The following is a 14,794-nucleotide window of genomic DNA, read 5'->3' on the forward strand; positions in this document are numbered from 1 at the left end:
AACACATTAATGGCCTGTGAAACCATTTTAGTAAGTGCCCATCATTTTTAAAGGATTAGGATGTGAAGGCGAGAACAGAATATTGGAGGGCGTTGCACAAAGTAAGAGTATTATATCCTTTATGTAACTTTCAGATTTATATGTGTGTTTGTGCATTAGGTCATGATATAAAATTTCTGTCTGTGGCCATGGTAAAGGAAGTTTAAAAACTACTGATCTAAGGGTATACACAAATTTAGGGCTGAGTTTTTTAGAAGCCAATGGGAAGAGAAGAAACTGATTCATTGCATGATTTGGGGTGCTGATCTACAACTATACACAAGAAAAAAATTTCTGCTATTCTTCACCAAGAAAAAAAAATGAATAAAATACTAAGCAGCGTATTTACAGAAAATCCTGAAAACTTAATGCTGTTTCTTTTAGCCTCCTGTTTTATACCATTTCATCTAGATACTACATGCAGAGTGACAGCACCATGTTACATTGTATAAGATGTCTGAAATTCACCCTGATGTAAGCTGTAGGTCCCATCACTGTTCCCTGCCACATGTTTGTATTCTTATGAATGCCAAGTAGAAAAAAAAAGTATTGATATTTCTTAAAGAAATTACCTTAAATAAACCTTTTTATTAAAATGAAACATACACACAGAGATGTACACAAATCATTAGCATACAGCTTAATAAATTTTCACAAAACAAATCCACCTATATAATCACCATTTAGATCATGAAATGCAATATTGACAAGAAGCAAAAACTCTCTTCACACCCGCTTTCAGCCTGTCCCCAAAGGAGAGACTGAACTCCCTGGAGTTCTAAAACCAGAGGTTAATTTTGCTTTGTTTTGAACTGTATATAATGGCCTAATATAGAATATACTTTCTTGTGTCTGGCGTATTTTGCTCAATATTATATTTGGAAGACTATCATTTCTGACTTGAATTGCACTGTATTACAAGTTTTAATCTGTTCTACTATTGATGAACATTTTAATTGTTTTCAGCTTTTCATTATTATGCAAAGAGCAGCTATGGACATTTTTGTACAGATCTTTTGGTGACCATGTGTACACATTTCTGTTAGGTTTGGGAGTGAAGTTGCTGGTTAATAATATATGTGTATTCAGCTTTAGGAGATATTGTAGAACTGTCAAAATGATTATACTTCACCAACAGTGTATGAGAATTCCAGTTTCTTCACATCTTCTCCAATACTAGGTATTGGTAGTATTTTTAATTTTAGCCATTCTGGTGGACGTGTATAGATATCTCATTGTGTTTTAAATTCACACTCTCCTGATAAATAATGAGGTTGAGCACTTTTTATATGTTGGTTTGCATTTGAGTATCTTCTTGTGTGAGAATATCCAAGTCTTTTGGCCATTTTATATTGGGTTACCTTTTTCTTAATGATTTATAGGAGTTGAATATATATCCTGAATATGATTCCTTTGTAAGTCATCTATAATGCAATTATTGTTTCCCACTTTTCACTCTCATAATGGTGTCTTTTGGTGAACAGAAGTTCCTAATTTTAATATAATCTAGTTTCTTACCTTTTCCTTTATTATTTTCTTTTAACATTTATTGTTTACTTATTTCTTTTTTCCTCTATTGTCAATGCTGTTTGTGTCCTGTTTAAGAAAACTTTGTTTACCCCAAATCATGAATATGTTCCCATATGTTATCTTTCTGAGGATTTTGTGTTTCACCTTCTACATTTTTACCAGCAACCCACCTGGGATTGATTTTCCCGTATCATGTGAAGTGAGGTACGAAAATATTTTTTACAATATGGATATCCAGTTAACCTACCACCATTTATTCAGGACAATGCCCTTTCTCACTACAATGCAGTGTCACTTTTAATGATTAATGATGGTATATGTGTTTCTGTTTCTGTACTCTCTTTGGAGCTCTTCTGATCTATTTGTCTATCCTGTGTGGATAGCATACTGTTTTAATTAATGTAGATTTATAATCCTGTAACTGGTAGTGTTAAGTCCTCTAATATTCTTCCCCTTCAATTTTGCCTTGATTATTCTTGGCTCATTGCTATTTCACATATATCTTAGGATTAGTTTACTAATTTCCACCAGAAAAAAAAAAACCCAAGACTTACGAGATTTTGATAGGGATTACTGTATATTGAATCTATATACTAATTTAGGGAAAAATGGACACTTTACAATATTGAGGCCCCCAATCTATGATCGTGTATTGATCTCTTTTGCTTTTTCTCAGTAAAGTTTTGTAGTTTCCCATTTAGAAGTCTTGGATATCTTTTAAAAATGCATTTTAAAGTATTTGATATTTTTATGCCAATATAAATGGTATAATGTACTTAATTTTATTTTCTAAATGTTTGTTGTTGGTATATAGAATTCCAATTGACTTTTATATGTTGATCTTATATCCAGTGGTGTGGCTTTATTAACTTATTAGTTTTAATAATTTATCTGGAGGATATTTTGGTTTTCCTCATACACAATTATGATTTCAAAGAATAACCACAGTTTTATCTCTTCCTTTTTCAGTCTTTTTTTTTTCCTAATTGCAAGGCCTGCAATTTCTACTATAATGTTTTATAGAGGTGGTTATAGAAATTATCCTTGAATTATTCTTAGTCTCAGGGGAAACTTTCAATATTCATCATTAGCATGCTTGTTATACGGTTTCATCAAATTGAGAGCGTTTTCTTCCAATCCCAGTGTGTTGCAAATTGGAGAGTAAATACCCCTTTTGAGGTCTTTAAGGATCACTTCAGTAAGGCCATGGAAATACTATGAGAGGCATATGCAATTAAATGATCTATTACGCTTGCAGGTCCTAGAAAGGAAAGCACAGCACATGGTGCAGAAGGCCTCATGGGAGAAGGGCCAGGTGAGCGGGTTCACTAAGTAACTGGGGAGCCAAGAGAGTGAGGACCTACAAACTGTGCCTCTTTAGTGGGTCAGGAAGGCATATACAAGAAAAAGCCATGAGGGGATTTCATTGGTGTGTTTGAATGTCACTAGGTGACATTCAGGGGAAGGAAAGAAGAGGGACTTGTGGCAGAGACCAGCCTTATTGCACTAGTACAACCTGGTCACTGGGGCAGGGTGTGTTCACAGTCTATTGTAGGGCTGTTGTGGCATTGTAGGGCTGTTCAGGCATTTTCAAAATTTGCCATACACCTAGTTTGCTGAGTGTTTTATCATGAACAGATCAATACATCCATTTAAAGGACCAGATGCTTTTCATTTTTCTGTCAATAGAGTGCTTTACATTGATTGCTAATATTAAACCAACCTTATATTTTTAAAAGAAAACCCTCTTGCGTTAATGTGTTATCCTTTTAAAATTATCTCAGGATTCAGTCTGCTAATACTTTGTTTACTTTTTCTTCTAAATTCATAAAAAATACTAGTTGATAATTTTCTTTTCTTATAATACCCTTATACTGTTGTGGGATCAAGACTATGCTGGCCTCATAAAATGAGTTTCATCAAATGAGTTGAGACATGATCCCACTTCTTCTATAACCTGAATGAACTATGTAAAATTGGTGTGGTTTTTCCTTTAAGTATTTGGTAGAACTCACTCTCCAGCAGTTTAGGCCTGGAGAATACTGTGTGAGTAGATTTGTATGTACAAATTCAATTTCTTTAATGAGTATAGTACCATTCACATTTTTATTATTTTTTCCTGTTTGAGTAAGGTTTTTTTAAGTAATGTGTCGATTTCGTTGACATTTTCAAATATTGCCATGAAGTGTTCATATATCCCCTTATCTTTTTATTGTCTGTAGGATTTATAGTGATTTCTTTTTTTATTCAATACATGTAATTTTTCCTTTCTCTTCTTTTATATTAATAAATCTGGTTATAGGTTTATGATTTTATTAGTAGTTTCAAAGAATCAGTTTTTGACTTGATTGATTTTCTCTGTTACAGTAACTCTGTTCTCTGTGTTACTAATTTCCGACCTTTGTTATTTTCTCCTTTCCACTTTTGTTGACCCTAATATGGTATTATTTTTAGGGCTTCTTGAGATAAATACTTAAATCATTGATTGTCTTATTAGATCCTTGGCTATCTTTTTTTCTGACACATGCATTTAAGTATAGAAATTTCCCTCCACTCACACCTTTAGCTGCATCTCACACATTTGAGATGGCATGTTTTCTTCTATTTCAGTTAATAATATTGTCTAATTTCCATTGTGCTTAATCTTTGACCCATGGGTTAATTAGAAGGGGATTGCTTAATTTCCAAATATTTGTGTAATTTTTAGTTATTATTTTATTATTGATTTCTGTTTAATTATGGTGTGGTCAGAAAACATCTTCTGTTTGATTTTTGATCTTTGAAATTTATTCAGACTCATTTATTATCAACACGTCATAAATTCTGGTAAATGTTCAATGTTTATTCTGTGTATTCTGTAATTGTTGGCTGTAATGTTATAAATCAATTAGGTCAAATGTATTCATCACCTTATCCTTATCTACGTTCTTACTCATTTTTAACAGCCTGTTCTACCAGTTACTGAGAGAGGTATATTAAACCCTCCCACATTAATTGTGGATTTCTTATTTCTTTTTCTAGTTCTAGCAATGTTGGCTTTATATATTTTGAGGCTTAGTAACTAGGTACATTCAGATTTAGCACTCATATCTTTCTGTTGGATTCTTTTACTATTATGAAATGTCTTTTTTATCTCTAGTAATATCCCCTGTCATTAAGTTTACAGTATCTGATATTAACATAATTTACATGTAATTTTTTCAATCCTTTTTTTCTTCGAAATTGTGTGTCCTAATATCAAAAGTGTGTCTCAGTTAAGCAGCATTTAACTGGGATTTAAAAAATAATTTAGTATATGTATATTTTGTGAACTGTTTTTCTGCGTTTTATGCAGTTACTGATATATTTGGGTTATAATCCATCATATTACTCTTTGACATTTTATTTGCCCCAGTTGTTTAGTGTTCCTTTTCCTCTCCTTTGTTACCATATTTTGAATTAATGAAATATTTCACCTCTACTGGCTTGTTAGTCATTTATTCTTTTACTCTTCTTTTAGTGGTTACCCTAGGAAGTACAAAGTGAATCATTAATCTATTCGTATATAATATAAATTGTGACTGACTACTTTCCAGAAAATGCAAGGGACTTAATTTTGTTTACCACTCCTCCCTTTTGTATTATCGTCTCACATTTCAATTCTAGATATGTTTTAAATCTCACAAGATATAACAATTATTGTTTTAAATCGTTAATATTCATTTAGATTTACTGCGTATTTACCATTTCTGTTGTTCATCATTCCTTCCTGTGTTTCCAAGCTCCTATCTGGGATATTTCTCCTTCTACTGGAAGTATACTCCTTTAAATATTCTTTTAGTTTTGGTCCGCTTTATTAACTTTATTTAATTTTAATTAAATAAAGCAAACTTTATTAGCTTTATTAAAGTCTCAATGACGTAAAATAAATTGTATTTAAAATATACAATTTGATAAATTATGACATATGTGTATGCTGTTAAAGCATCCGCACAATCAATACAATGAACCAATCCAACACTCCTCAAAAGTGTCCGAGTTCGACACTTTAAATGTGGAGCATAACTCTAGGGGCACTTAGAACCATCCCTTCTTTTCCTAGGTTTTTGCATTGAGTTTGAGATAGAACTAGACCAATATCTGCCAATTCCCTGTGCCAGCATAATAATAAAAACAACACTTATAGCATGCTTTCTTGAGCCAGGCACTCTTCTAAGCACTTTATACATTTTTAATATTGAACTTACTAATTTAATCCTCATCACGTCTCTATAAATTAAGCATTGTTATTGTCCTATTACAGAACTTGAGGCACAAAACTTTGCTGCAGTCTGCATGCCTAAAGTGTCTGTTTTTATTATTAATTATGTTGTTTCAGCTCTAATTGTGTCCACTCAATCAAAAGAACCATTATAAAGCTTGTTCTTGTATATAACCTTGACTGACAACCTCAATCCCCAGATTCTGCTATTGCTCCTTCATGGATAGTGGTTTCCCTGCCATGCTTTGTTTGGCGATCCTCTAGGAGTGACTGTCTGAAGTGGTGAATGCCATCCTTGTTTAAAGGGATAGGAGGGACAATAATCTAATTCTACCTAAGAGAGAAGACAGTAAACTGATGCTGTGTTTCCATTGCTGTTGGAAAAAGAACAGTAAATGACAGCAAAATTGAATAGCTTGATACTTGCACTGTATAAATTACCCAGCGGAAGAGATGTGTTGAGAGGGAAAGTGAGGATTTGATCTCTGCCTTTCAGTTTTCAGTCATTGTCAACCACAAACTACAAAAATTGGCTCAGCAAACCTTGGCTTCATCCAGGATACTAGGGAGCAAGCCAAGAGATTTTTTTTTCCCCTGCTAAGTTGCTCAGGATTGGTCTTTTGTGGATATGTTTACATTGGTGAATAAAGTCAGAATACTTGAGTCATTTTGCTTCAGTAGTGTTTTTCAAACTGTGGTTGGGCTATATTAGTGGGTAATGAAATCAATTTAGCAGATTATTACTAACTTTTTAAAAAATGAAATAGTACATAAAATAGAACAAAATAGGGTAGAGTTAAATGGAATAGAAGGTATCCAAGTGTATCACAGGAGTAAGAATATTATTTTGTGGAACTTTGGTTTCAGAGAGAGATATATATATATCCCTACATATTTGTGTATGTGTGTGTTACAGATTAAAACATTATTTTTTATTGTGGATCATGGTCAAATAATTACTGCTGGGAATTTAGTACATTAGAGGATTTTTATTCCAATTTTGTGAGAATATTTTTCTATATAGATAGTTTTCCAAATGTTGTTTGTTTCTGTTTGAACAGGTCATACTTCAGAATTTGATGTTCAGGGGAGCAGGGAAAGTCTTCATGCTGATGTAGAGAGTAGTAATTTTCTTGTTGATCAACTACAAGTAGAAAACAAATTTGGCTTATCTGAATCTGTCTTTATTGTGGTTCTATGTTGAAATTACATGTCTTTTCAAATGTCAGATAGAAAACATCCCAAGGAAATAAAATCACCATAGTGATATTCAAATACAAACCCAAAAGTCACCATCCTTTAAAACACAGGTGGCTTTTGGCAATACTATAATACCTACTTGCCAATGATTGGAGTTCTCACTCATAGTTAATTGTGATGACATGTGCTGTTTTTAAAACTTTACTATGATAATTGGATAATAGAGTAAGTTTTCATGTAAATACAGTTTTCCCTCCTAATTCAGCTTAGTTAAAATCTGTGTCAATTGCTTTGAATTAACATTAAATGGATTCATGAACTTGGGTAAGACCTAGTTAGTAATCCAACTGTATGTGATTAAATTTCCACATGTGGGAAATATATATATATATAAATAAATAATATATAATATAGAATATATAAATAAATATGTATATATCAGTATGTAATACATTCTGCCAAATATACCCATTCACTGGTACTAGATCTTTATGAAACTAAAGAACAGTTAATACAATAAATATTAATAAAAATACTAGCTCTAGAAAACGCCTTACAGCAGAGATAGCATGTAAGTTTCTTCTTAAACTGGTTGGCAATGCCTGTCTGGGTGCTATTTGAGAAGGATTTGGAGATTGTGGTTGGAGTCAGCAGTAAAGAAAGATTGCAATTGATTAGTCATCTCTGTGGTGAACATGGGAGACGGGCAGTGATGATATATATGCTTTATGTTTATCTTAGAACTTTCTAGTTTAGTAAATTGTTATGGTATCTTGGAAACAGGAGTTGCTTTGTCTATTTTATAGAAGGAAGAAAAAGAATAACAGGTGGATATTGCCCATAGTTAAGCCTTTCAGTACTCTTGCACTTGTTTGGTTTCTGTTCAGGTTCAGCTAGATTATTTGTTTAGTACATGCCTCATAAATATTTCAATTTTCTCCTTTTTATTTCCATTGCCACTGTTATGTTTCTGATCCTCATTAAAGAAATTATGATAGAAGCTTTCTAGATGACTTCCTTGCTTCTGGCGCTTAAACAGTTTTGATGGGGTCAGGGGTCATAGGCTCCGCTGAAAACCATGCAACAGCTCTGCACCATCTCTCAGCAAATTGAATGCTCGAACAAACTTCTACAAATTACTTAAGGAGGATTGTGAATTCCCTGAGGTCTACACTTAAATTAATAACCCCTAGTCTAGTTTGTCATTCTCTAATTGATCCTTCAAGTTTCTATCAGGCTAATATTCCTAATGCACAACAGGTATTATATTATCCTTTGCTCAGAACCATTAAATTTCCCATTGCCTTTAGAACAAAAGTCCAATCTGCTTGGATTAGAACCGAGTCTTTCAAGCTCTAGCACTGTTTCTGCCTTTGCAGCCTCATCACCCATTCTCTACCTCTGTTTCCCTCTCCCAAACACACAACCTTCTAAGCCAAACCAGAATACTTGCCATTCCCAAGGTATTTCCTGCACTTCGCTCCTACAGTTGCATTCTTTCCCTCATTTCCACCTAGTTGGGCCCTTTCTAACCTTCAAGCCCAGTGTCTTTTCTGATTCTGTTATTTTTAAGGATGTCACAAAAGCACTGAGCAACACCTCGTATGGTACCTTGCACAGCATGACTGTGTATTCACCTGCTTGCCCACAGATCCTCTCCATGCCCTGCCTCTGTATTACTGAGGGGCTGCCTCCTGAAGTATGTGCCTCCTCTGGGTTCAGCCATTGGAAGGCCTTGGAGGAAGATCAGAGGACTGAAGAAAGGGAGAAGCCAGGGTATTTCTTCTCTACTCTTTCTGCCTCAGACAATATCTCTGACAACAGTTGTGTCTCCTCTGTGGCTTCAGTTCCTACTGGAGTGGCCAGTTAAAGCTTTCAGTTTCTGCTGAATGACCCCAACCCCAGGGCTCCAATATCAACACCTCCACTCTCATCTCGATAGCTTAGGAGTTTCCTGCTCGATGCCTCATTCTCCCCTGTTTGACTTCACATCTTTTCCTTCACTTACATAATCAGTCCCCTGCATTATAATCTTTCTGTTTAAATACTTAAACTTTTCAGTTTATGTTTTCCTGGATAACCCTGATTGATACAGCTGGCATTTGATGGATATTTGCTGAATTTTTTAAACCATTTTCTATGTAGGCATCTCTTTTTTTTTTTTTTTTTTTTTTTGAGTGCAACAGGGATAAGCCCTCTGTCAGTTATCTAGTGCATAATGACATTATTTGGAATTAACCAGGGATAGTAACAAATTACCACAAAACACAGTTTGAAATGATTAGCATTCAGTAGCTCATGAGTATGAGAGTTGGCTGGGTGATTCTGCCAGTCTTGGGTGGGCTCACTCATGCATTTGTGGTCAGCTGTATGTCAGCTAGGTGACTGCTCATCTTCCCTGGGCTGTCTTATATGGATGGGTCTTGGCTGGTCTAGGCTGACCTGGGGTGGCCTTGGTGGAGACAACTAATGTGAGTCAACTCCGCTATGTGTTTCTCATCCATAACAAGCTATCTAAGGCATATTCTTATGGCAATCACAGGAGAGCAAGAGAAAATACTTAAATGTAGCAAGAACTTTTTCAGACTTCTATATGCAGCATATCTGATAACATTCCATTGACCAAAGCAAGTCACATGGCCAAAAACAGAATCAGAAAGCACAGGAGAATAGACTTAACCTCTTCAGTGAGAGGAACTACAAAGTTACATGATAAAAGGGTAGATGCAGGGAGGGGTAAAGCATCATGCCTATTGTTAACAGTACTGTATTTTGCACTTAAAAATTTGTTATAAGCTGGGCGTGGTGGCTCACGCCTATAATCCCAGCACTTTGGGAGGCTGAGGCAGGCAGATCGCTTGAGCTCAGGAGTTCAAGACCAGCCTGGGCAACATGCATGGCAAAACCCCATCTCTACAAAAATATAAAAATTAGCTGGGTGTGGTGGTACATGCCTGTCATCCCACCTACTCAGGATGCTGAGGCAGGAGGATCACTTGAGCCCAGGAGATGGAAGTGTCAGTGAGCCAATATTGTACCACTGCACTCCAGCCTGGGTGACAAAGTGAGACCCTGTATCCAAAAAAAAAAAATTGTTAAGAGGGTAGATCTCATGTTAATTGTTTTACCACAGAAAGAGAGGAGAGGAAAGGAGAGGAGAGGAATAAGGACATAAGGAAGGGAGGGAGGGAAGGAGGGAAAAATTAGAAAAAAAAATAGATATTGACAAAACTCCCAAAAGCAAAGCCAAAAGAAAAAGAATTTGTTTCTCTAGAAGATACAATGCGATGGCTTTTCAATAACAAAATGTCCACCAACATAGCAGAAAACCATGGGCAAATCATTGAAAGGAAGGCAGGAAGGAAGGAAGGAAAAAAAGAAGGAAGGAAACAGAGGGAGGAAAATTCACAAAATAAGAGATACAAATAATGTTTAAACGTATCAGAAGATTTATAGCTTTACCTACCCAAGAAATATGTGAATTCTAACTAGGATTCCATTTATCTGTTATCAAGTAGATAAATATAATGTTTAATAACATATTAGCAAAGATATAGAGAAACAGGACTTTCAGACGTAGACATAAATTGAAACAACCTCTATAGAATCTAATTTGGAAATACAATCGCAATGTGAAATGTGCATTCCCATTGAATGGCCAGTTCTATTAAGATTTGTTCTATATTTTAACTTGTATGTGTGAGAACTGGCACTTATATAATATTATGCTTTGTAGTCCTATTTGGATAGCAGAAGAAAAGACTTCACTGGCCTTCAATAAGTGTGATATTATGGGATACTATTTAACTGTCAAAATAAAACTTTAAAAGAATGAATAAGCACTTTACAAAAAAAATAAAAGGCCACTAGTACAATGCAATCAGTCTAGCTCAGGCTTCATATGATTTAGTGAAAAACCAGAGATGAGAGAGAGAGAGAGAGAGAAAAGAAGGTGGAAGAGGAGGAGGAGGAGGAAGAGGAGGAGGAGGAGAAGGAGGAGGAGAAGGAGAAGGAGAAGGAGGAGGAATTAATTTTGCTCTAATATTAACCCCTTTAAAATTGAATTCATTTAAATTTAACCCTTTAAATGCTTTGCAACAAAATATGCATTATGTATTTGCTAGTTTGTTCTGTGCAATTTCATTCATACAAAGTTACTGTCAAAAAAATAGGCCAAGTAAAGAGCCATTTATAAATAACATATTAGTAAACCAAGTTAAAGGGACTTTATTTATCCTTTAACCTTCAATTTGCATTAATTGGGAGCAGTCATGGGAAATAGTGCCAACCTCACCTCAGGTCAGATGGCTTAACAAAATGAACTGTTTCATGCCCGGAAATAAATATATTCCAAATATAAATATGAATCAGTTACAAAACAGATTCCTTTGAAACTACAAAATAACCACACTGTTAATATATTTGTGCCCCAATTAAAAATGTGCAAAGAACACACATTCTGAGCTAAAGCTGTCCCAGGGAGTGATTCTCATTTTTGCTTTGAATCTTGTGTAAACAAAACTAGGCAGTCTCCTTTGAGCCACGAAGAAATTCACAGCCCCTGTTTTCCAAAGAGAAGAACTGAAAATGGGTATGTTTAAGTTGGAAGGGTTTGGGGCTTGAACTTGTTGCTTTAAATTTCCTTCATCACTGGGAAATCACTTTCAGTTTGTCTACCTGAAGAACTCTAATTTGGTTTGTTCTCAGTTGGAGGCACACCATGAAAAAGATGCCGCATGTTTGTATTATAGCAAAAGTTGGAAGCAACCTCAGTGACAGTGTTTCATTTTCTTCTTCGCAGTTTTATCTTTAAAACCTGAATCTGTTCTCAATCATTTAGAACAAGGCCCATGACATCAGACTGCCTGGGTGCGATTCTTGGCTGGCCTCTTCTGCACTGTTTGACTTTGGGCAAAATGCTTAACTCTCCTCCTCTCCTTTGTTCATCTGGAAAACGGGGTTATTTATCATACTTACTGCATATGGTCACTGTGAGGATTACCTTATGTGAAATTAGACAAAATAATTAGAACAACCCAGTCCATAATGTGTGCTTAATAAGTGTTGTGTATACAAACGCTTATTAATTATATGAGGATTTTTAGGTTTTTCACAGAGTCAAGTTCAGATATATTGTTCAAAGCATAAATCAAAATTACACTCTCAAAAAAAAAATCGAGATCCAATTTTTGCGCATCATATATCTATATATATATAAATACATATATATATAAATATATATAAATATATATATAAATACAGTTTTGTATTTATATGTTAATGTCAGGGGTAATGGTGTATATGTATACATAATTGCCATAATGTCATAACAACTGCTACAAACACAAGACTTCCTGGCTTTGTTAATGTAGTCTTTGAGAATCCTTTCTGAATAAGCCTCTTAATTGCCTTGGTCTTCAGCCGTGCATTATAAGAGTTTCTGACTGTCAGCCAAATGGTGAGGTGAAGTTAAAGGTTTTGGGCTTGAAAGTTTATGAAATGGGCGGTGTAGAGAGATTTTGAAGAAAATAAATAAATACAACTCCAAAGTCTTCCTTAATGTTGTTTTAAAAGAGAAGAAAATTAGTAATAAGCAAGTCAATTTTAATAAATATATTTTTCCTTTTAACATACTGAGTGTCCACTGCATGGAGTCATAGGGTGGAAGAACCACTGCAGAAACAAGACAGGGCAGCTTCTTCAGAAGCCCAGGGTCAAGAGCAGAGAAAATTTGCTTATGTTCACATACATATGCACACCCACACATAACCAACAATCACTTTAATGATATAACAAGGGCTTTTATGTAGCCATAAACATTGGATACTGGGTGAAAAGCCAACAACTGAGTGTGTATTTACTCAATGTGGCAGTTAAAGGGAATGCGCTGGTATAGATTAGCATGGTTCAAGCCCACATCCATCATATTGAGTCAAAAATGTAGAACAAAAGATATACAAACAGAGATTCGTATCATATAGGTAAATTAAAAATACACAAACATTGTTCATTGCCTTGGATATGCAGTTATGTATGTGAATGTTAAAAAAGAAAAATAGTGGTCTTGAAAGATACAAACCAACTCACATTCTGGGCTTGATGTGGGGTTGTCAAGGAGATTATACCTATGCTCTAATTTTTCTAATTAAAAAAAAAGGCATTCTTCATGTTATTTTAAAATATACCCTTTTTTAAATTAAAAAAAATTAGAGCATAGGTGACAAAATGTTAGCAATGTTTTGTATTTTGGGTAGTGGGAACCCAGGCGTTTTCCCTGCTAAGCTCTGTTTTTCTAAAATTTCTGTGTTATTCACAACAACAACAGCAACAAAAATTGTAGGACTGCAGTTAGTTGAAAAGCAGCTTCTCACTTGCCATGCAGACAGCCACTCGGCGACATACTCTGCGGCATGGCAGGTGTCATGGTCTGTTAGGCTGCCTTTCTCATCTTGTTTGTACCTGGGAGAAGTGTTCACCATATGATTGCATTTGGCACAATCTAGACAGCTCCATGGCTTCGTGCTCAGATGCATACCCTGATGAAGAACCCATCGCTTCCCCACAGGTTTCATATGGCAGTGCCCCACCCTGACGGCTCAATTGCAGCTCTTGTATGTTGAGACCTATTCCAGGAACCATCCACTGAAATAAAGCAGGATTCTCTTTAACACAAAGTGGCTAAACAGTTTGAGGTTCACATTTGCCTTTTATTCATCTTCCCAGACTGCCAATCCAAAGCTCTTGGGTCTTGTCCCTAAAACTCCACAGAAATGTACATCTCTGAGATTCACAAAAGTTGTCCCATGCCTGTAATGTGTTCTTGCAGTCCTTGTGTTAGAGTCCCTTTCCCTGAAACCATCTCCCCTTTAGAATAAGATTTTATCTAAGTCTATTTGCATTTATTCAAAATCAGAGACAGCTCTGAAACCAGACCCTATTTGAACATAGAAATAAGAACAGTTGTAGATTAATTGAATGTTGGGAAACTTTAAAACAACAAATTATATTTATCTTCTGTGTTTCCTTTTTTCCAGATCTGCGATTTCCTTCTGGTTGGCTGTCCTGCGTGGGTGCCAAGTTCCACACATGATTTAATGAATAAGAAGGTCAGATGTCAGCTTGACTATTTGCAGACTTGTGATCTTTGCTATTAATTGTCCCTTTTTAATATTATTGGAATTATCTCCTAATGTGTAGTGTTGCTGTTGTTGTTATTTAATGTAGTTTTGAACTCTATAGGTATTCAGAAAAAATATAAAGCATTAAATGAATTAAAAACATAACAGAAAAGCAATGATACTAATTCACTCGAGAAAAGAAGAGTAAGGGCAGTGAGCGAAAAGAGCCCATTTTCACTTGTTATGCCAGAAAATCGTGCTCAGTGAAGATCCAACAATCCTTTCCCATGTGTCTTTTCCTTGAGTGCTAAAAAGGCGGGTGGATCACGAGGTCAGGAGATCGAGACCATCCTGGCTAACATGGTGAAACCCTGTCTGTACTAAAAAATACAAAAAATTAGCCGGGCATGGTGGCGAGCGCCTGTAGTCCCAGCTACTCAGGAGGCTGAGGCAAGAGAATAGTGTGAACCCAGGAGGCAGAGCTTGCAGTGAGCAGAGATCATGCCACTGCACTCCAGCCTGGGTGACAGAGTGAGACTCCATCTCAAAAAAAAAAAAAAAAAAAAAAAAAAAAGGCATGAGAATTAGATAACCCATTGGTTCCTATGGTCAGATAGGGTACAAGCACCTGTGCAGTAAAGATCCACTTGACTAGCAAGTCTTCTGA

The 14,794-nt window shown here is 35.4% G+C and overlaps 1 protein-coding gene across 9 annotated transcripts in view; it reads left to right on the plus strand.

The window, feature by feature from the left end:
- THRB (thyroid hormone receptor beta) overlaps window positions 1-14,794 on the plus strand; it is a 382,425-nt gene that overhangs the window by 141,630 nt on the left and 226,001 nt on the right. For all 9 annotated transcript variants that reach the window (XM_055285744.2, XM_055285718.2, XM_055285710.2 and 6 more), the window contains exon 2: window positions 14,044-14,115. The gene's annotated coding sequence lies outside the window, so the exon portion shown is untranslated. The remainder of the gene's footprint in view (window positions 1-14,043; window positions 14,116-14,794) is intronic.

Source organism: Symphalangus syndactylus, chromosome 1 (genome assembly GCF_028878055.3).
Source record: "Symphalangus syndactylus isolate Jambi chromosome 1, NHGRI_mSymSyn1-v2.1_pri, whole genome shotgun sequence".
NCBI classification, from domain to species: domain Eukaryota; kingdom Metazoa; phylum Chordata; class Mammalia; order Primates; family Hylobatidae; genus Symphalangus; species Symphalangus syndactylus.